General features: G+C 46.0%; 1 pseudogene; it reads right to left on the minus strand.

Moving 5' to 3' along the window:
• Positions 1-550: 550 nt before the first annotated feature.
• On the minus strand, positions 551-1,420 carry LOC111150568 (annotated as a pseudogene).
• Between the last annotated feature and the right edge of the window lie 5,397 nt (positions 1,421-6,817).

Below are 6,817 nucleotides of genomic sequence, written 5' to 3' on the forward strand. Positions count from 1 at the left end.
CCTACCTTCTCCCCTCTTGCCCACTGCCCCCTCCCGACTTGTGCCCCCTACCCGTGCCCCCACCCCCGCCGTCGTATTTTCTTATCGCAGCCCAGGCAGACTAATACACCCCCAGTGGCAGTTTTGGTAGATTATTTTTTTAAGAGAGACAGCACACAATAGAGGAGGAGGGGAAGAGACAGAGGAGAAGGATAGAAAATCCCAAGCAGGTTCTAAACTCAGAGTAGAGCCCCACATGGGGGCTGTATCCTGGCACCCTGAGATTATGACCCTGGCTAAAATTAAAAGTCAAGCACTTAACCACTTAACCGAGCCACCCAGACGCTCTCCATCTGCCCCCCACCCCGCCGTTTTTGTGTTTTTTTTTTTTAAACCGGCAGCTTATACTTACTAGACAATTCCAAGTTCTTTTCTAATAAGATAAACCCCATTATTTTGTACATTTCAGAAAGTTTGGGGGTGGGGGCAGGGGAGAAACCACAATGAAAACCACAGAGGTATAGGACAAATAAACCACTGTTTATTTAAAGGTTTTGGGGTTTTTTTGTTTGTTTTTGTTTGTTTGTTAGAGGAAAAAACTTTATAATCAACATCCCACTCACAAATAAAAGCGGGAGAGAACAAACTTGACTGGTGTTGGTTTGGCCTTGATGTGTATCTTCTCATTTCGTAAGTACCGTTTATTGGGTACCACTACCCACCGCCAGCAGAATAAGTAAAAACGGACACGAAGAAGTTCAAAGTACTGAAAAAAGAAAGCCGAAAAAGATGGCTTCTTGAGGGTGGGCGGTGCAACCAACGTCAGGTCAGGTCAGGCTGGTTAGTAGAAGCAGACAGTGTGCAGGAAGGCTCTGCCGCTCTTCTCCTCAAACTCTTGGAGCAGCTCGTCGATGTCATTATCTATGTCGTCAGTGTGCTGAATGCACTGGCATAGCTCGCAGATGAGGAAGGCGCCCAGGGTGGCTTCTTCAAGGTTGTCTTGGATATCCACATTGATCACATGTACCGGCTGGCAAGTTTCTTGTTCTCTTGAAGTCAGATCTTCCACCACCTGATCGTACACTCTCTCTTCGCAGGTAAGAATCAGATCGAAAATATCTCTACAGTTCTGGAACCTTTCTGGGCGGGGCTTGATCCTCTTATTCCTATCCAGCATATGTAAAATGCCGTTCTGCGTGTAGAGATCTTTATCCTTGCGAACGAGGTCGTTGTACATCTGGTCGTAGGTCGTTTTGAAATCGTAAACATTTGGCTTGTCGGGTGCTGGTCCTGGGAGCTTCACATGGGTTCCCGTTCCAAAAGAACGGACAATGAATCCCCGTTTGTTGAGGATGTTGTGCGCCTCCATGCTCCGGTTCTGGTTGCTCGAGCACACCACTGCCACTCGCAGTGGCAGCGTTGACATAGCGGCTGCCATACCAACTGCGACACAACCGGTCCTGAGCTCCCACCTAACAGCAGTGTTTCTTTGCTAGAAAATGGCGACTGTGGCGTCCGGAAGTCGTGACGCCAAGGCGGTGGCGTCCCTGACGTAGCGCATTGAGAGGTGTGTAGTGCGGTCGTACGTACGGCGTCCCATTGGCCTTCCGCACCGCTGGGTGTAGTAGTTTCTAAAAAATAGTTCCCAATGAGTTGTATATCCCAATGTTCACACCTCTTTGCTAAGTGTCTTTGCAGATCAGTAGGTAGAATTGTCTACTCTTGAAGTCTCAGTTGGCCTTGACATTTTTGATAAATAGAATGTGACTGAAGTCACATGGATATGGGGGAGGGGTCTGAGTCCAGGGCTCAAGAGGCCTTGTGTGTCCCACTTTTGCTTGAGGGAATTTCCAGCTACCGTGTAAAGAAGCCCAGGCTATCTTGTGGGAGAGAAAGAACTCACTTGGAGGAGAACCAAGCTGCCCAGATACGTGAGTGAATGTTGCCATCACCATGAGAAGACAGAGGGCCAAACATCCTACTCATCCCCCAGCTGTTTGAACTACCCCAGTTGCTTAATCAATGGTGTGGGTATTCGGGTTCTCTAGCCTCAGCCAAAATGTGGAGCACCCACCCCACTTCCCCTTGCCGCAAATTCCTGACTTACAGAGTTGTGAGAAATAGAATGATAGTTGTTTTAGGCTCCACACTTTGGGGATGGTTTGTTAGGCAGCAGTAACTGACTGATACAGCACAGACTTCCAGTTGCTGCATGGCATCCCTTCTCCTCTTTGTCCTCTTTTTAAAATTTTTTATTTTTTATTAGACTGAGAGAGAGAGTGTACAAGCAGGGGGAGCAGCAGAGGGAGAGGGAGAACCAGGCTCCCCGCTGAACAGGGAGCACAATGCGGGGTTCGATCCCAGGACTCTGGGATCATGACCCAAACCAAAGGCTGACACTTGACTGACTGAGCCACCCAGGTGCCCCTCTTCTTTGTCCTCTTCGAATGGTTCATTTCTCAGCTAGATACATGGCCACCTAACTAAAAATTTATATTTCTCAACTTCCCTTGCAGGTAGATGTAGTTGTAGAATCCTAAAATCAAGTTTTGGCCAATGGGATATAAGTGGAAAGGGTACATGCAGCTTCCGGGGTAGCATTTATCTTTGAGGCCTTAATCTTAACACTATGTCAGAGTTTACCAGAGACTCCATTTTAATTGGAGAGACAGGAATGCTGTGTAGGATGACCGTCTTCGCTTCTACCTCACCTGAATGAGATGAGGGTTGTTTTGGCACCTGTGAGGAAAAAAAAAAAGAAAAGAAACCAAAAGAGTGTACTTCAGGCAAGGCTTCAGGATCAAAAAGTTAATGTAGAAAAAGGATCTGAAAATGATACAGCATGAGGCTTGGGGTAGTGGGCACCCTTGCGCAGTGTTGATGAGAATGCAATGTGGTGCAGCCACTGTGGAAAGTAATAGGAAGTTTCCTCAAAAAATTAAACCTAGAACTACCATGTGATCCAGCAGTTCTGCTTCTGGGTGTTTATCTGAAGAAGACAAAAACACTAACTCAAAAAGGTATCTTCAGCCCCATGTTCATTGCAGCATTGTTTACGATACTCAAGATACGGAAGTAACCTAAGTGTCCACTGATGGATGAATGGTTAAAAAATCGTGATATTGATACAGATAAGATATATGTATATATGTATGTAGAGTATCATTAGAGCATAAGCAAGAATGAAATCTTGTCATTTGCAACATTATGGATAAACCTTAAGGGCATGATGCTAAGTGAACTAACTCAGAGAAAGACCAATACCATATGATCTCACTTGAAGATAGACTCTAAAACCAAAACCAAAAATACCAGGGGCACCTGGCTGGCTTGGTCAGAAGAGCATGTGTCTCTGGTTGTGAGTTCAAGCCCCACGTTTGGTGTAGATGGTATTTAAAAATAAAATCTTTAAAACAAACAAGCAAAAAACCCAACCAAATTCGTAGATACATAGAACATATTGATACATAGGTACATAGAACAGATTGATGGTTGCCGGAGGTAGGGAATGGGTGTGTGTGTGTAAAATGGGGAAAGGGAACCAAAGGGTGAAAACCCAGTTATAAAATGAATTAGTCCTGGGGATATAATGTATGACATGATGGCCGTAGTTAGTAGTACTGTGTTGTATATTTGGAAATTGTTAAGAGAGTCATTCTTTGGGGCACCTGGGTGGCTCTGTCAGTTGAGTGTCTGCCTTCGGCTCAGATCATGATCTCAGGGTCCTGGGATCGAGTCCTGCATTGGGCTCCTTGCTCCGTGGGGAGCCTGTTTCTCCCTCTGCCTGCTGCTCTCCCTGCTTGTGCTCCCTCTCTCTCTCTCTTTCTGACAAATAAATAAATAAAATCTTAAAAAAAAAAAAGGGTGTCTCTTAAAATTGCCCATCACAAGAAAAAAAATTATAATTATGAATGTTAATTAGACTTATTGTTGTGATCATTTCTCAGTATGTACAAATACTGAATCATGTTGTACACCTGAAACTAGTATGTTAGTTACACCTCAATAAAACTAAGGGTTTTTTTAAAGTGATACAGGGAGCTCCAGTTGGAAAGTTTGCCTTTAAGATGCTAGTAATCTAACATTTTTAGAAAATATTTTTTTTATTTATTTATTTTTAAAATTTTTAATTTTTTAATTAACATATAATGTATTATTAGCCCCAGGGGTACAGGACTGTGAATCGCCAGGTTTACACACTTCACAGCACTCACCCTCCCCAATGTCCGTAACCCCACCACCTTCTCCCTACCCACCTCCCCCGTGGCAACCCTCTTTATTTATTTTTGCATGCATGTGAGAGAGAAAAAGAAAGAGAGCATGAGTGGGGCTGGAGGGACAAAGGGAGAAGCAGACTCCCCACTGAGCAGAGAGCCTGATGCAGGCTCCATCCTAGGACCCGGGAATTATGACCTGAGCATAAGGTAGAGGTTTAACCGACTGAACCACCCAGGCACCCCAGTAATCTAACATTTTGAGTGCCCTGGCAAATATGTTGTGGTATATCTTTTCATTGAACTTTGATTTAAGGGGCAACTGGGTGACTCAGTCAGTTAAGCATCTGCCTTTGACTCAGGTAGTGATATCTGGGTCCTGGGATGGAGTCCTGCATTGGGCTCCCTGCTCAGCAGGGAGTCTTCTTCTCCCTCTCCCTCTCCTTCTCACTCCTGCTTGTGTACACTCTTACTCTACTCTCCTCTCTTCTCGCTCAAATAAATAACATCTAAAGAAAGAAAGAAAGAAAGAAAGAAAGAAAGAAAGAAAGAAAGAAATTTGATTTAAATACAAACTTTAGGGGCACCTGGGTGGTTCAGTGGGTTAAAGCCTCTGCCTTCAGCTCAGGTCATGATCTCAGGGTCCAGGGATCGAGCCCCGCATCTGGCTCTCTGCTCAGCAGGGAGCCTGCTTCCCCCTCTCTATCTGCCTGTTGGTGACCTCTCTGTCAAATAAATAAAATCTTAAATAAAAAAAAATAATAATAAATATATAAATACAAACTTGGGGCCATTTGACTTTGGGCGTGGAACTCTCTCAGGGTAATAACACAGGCCTGGTACTTGCATCTTTATTCCCACTCCCGGTTTATGGTTGTGATCTTGCTATAGTAGAGACTACAAAGGTCTTGTCCTATCCTGGCTCCAGATGAGCATTCCTTCCAAGTGTGGTAGGAGTTGAGAGGTATGATTAAAAGTAGGATGAGGAAGACTGGCATAGACGCCTGCCTAGTGCTCCCCATGCTGTTAGCCACTAGACCTCTCTCCCTATGGCCACTTTCCTGTGTTCAGCCTTTATAATTTCTCTCCAGGGCTCCCTGACCCGGCCCTCAGTCCTGTCCCCTGGAATCCATTCTCTGCTCTGTGGCCACAGTGATTTCTATGGGAAGTATATCCGATTCAGGATACTCCTGTGCTTAGAATCCTAGCAGTAAAACCCTAGTAAGTCTCCCCAGTCCTTTCACAGGAAGTAGAATTCCTCCTTCAGGCTCTGTGTGATCTAATACCACTTTTTCCTCCCTGCCTCATCACCATTCCTCTTCATTCACATGCTGGCTATGCTCCAGCCACCCTGGATGACTTGAAAACTCCTGAAGCATCCCAGCTATCAAAGCTTCAGGGGCTCTTTCCTGGCTCCTTCTTATAGGTCAACACATTGCTGCCTTTTAAGACTCAGTTTATGCCTGAGGCTACCTCCTTGAGGAGGCTTCTTAGATTAAGGCTACCTTCTTTGTGGTTCAAACCGTGCGCTAAAGTGCTTGATGTAAGTGTGGCACCCGCAGCCCTGCCCCCACATCCTGTCAGCACTTTTCATTTCCAGCCATTTCCAGATCTCTTTCAGAAAGCTGCTCCAGGAGCCCAAGGGCAGGCCCTCTAAAAAAACAGATAGGTACTGGTTAATAGCAACAAAAGCTCATTGAGGCCAGTGGGTGCTCAAAAACAGTACAGAGGTATGGGGGGGGGAGCCAAGAGGCAGCCCCAACATTGGCCACAGTGATTCTTAGTAAAGAACAAGAAGTTTCCTTGACCTCCTCACCTCTTCCAGCGTGATGGCTTCTCCTCTTCTACACTTCTCTCTGCCTTTGCTCTTGCTGTGAGTTCCATGGGGACAGCGACAGTGCAGCTTTGTCGTCCCACCCCACCCCCCTGGCAATCACACAAGGCCCTGTACATAGCCCTCCTGAATCATCGTTGCCCAAGGGATGACAGATAGAATGTTCGTCCAACAAAGGCGTAAACCACAAATGCAGGGGCCAAGGTGGAAACAGCCCTCTGCAACAAGGCAGAGGTCAGGACAGGGACTAGGGCCTTCGCTGGCTCTGGAATGATTGTTTCAAACCTGGGCCCAGTGTGGGCAGCCTCTCCATTAGCCACCAGCTCTTGCCCCTGATGGAGCGGGGCCTCCCAAGGATGTGAAGTATTGGTAGCTGTTACTATGTGTGTGCGGATGGGGTGAGGGCTTGGGGAAGAAAGGGGCTTCTTAGCTTGCCCTGCGACAGCCCAGATGGTTCTGAACTTGGAGGAGAATGAGATCAGCAAAGTGCTGGATGTGTGGGCCAGAGGGAAGGGGACTTTCAGGTTAGGGGAGAAGTCTCCTGGACAGAGCTGATTTGACTCTGGAAGTAGCCGGCGGGAGGACTGTAGTGGGTGCACTCACCCCTGCTATGGCACCCGCTTGGGCACTTGATATCTTATATTTTAAAATCTTTTGTTTTTTTTTTTTTTTTTTAGATCTGTTACTCTCGTTCTGAAGCAAGAGGGCTCTGGGGACTGACTCGCAGTAATTAAAATCACATGAGATTGGTCTAAAAACCCTGGAAAGTCATTGTTAATTTACAGTGAGA

This window comes from Enhydra lutris, unplaced genomic scaffold (assembly GCF_002288905.1).
Source record: "Enhydra lutris kenyoni isolate GAN:26980312 unplaced genomic scaffold, ASM228890v2 scaffoldscaffold23, whole genome shotgun sequence".
NCBI lineage: Eukaryota > Metazoa > Chordata > Mammalia > Carnivora > Mustelidae > Enhydra > Enhydra lutris.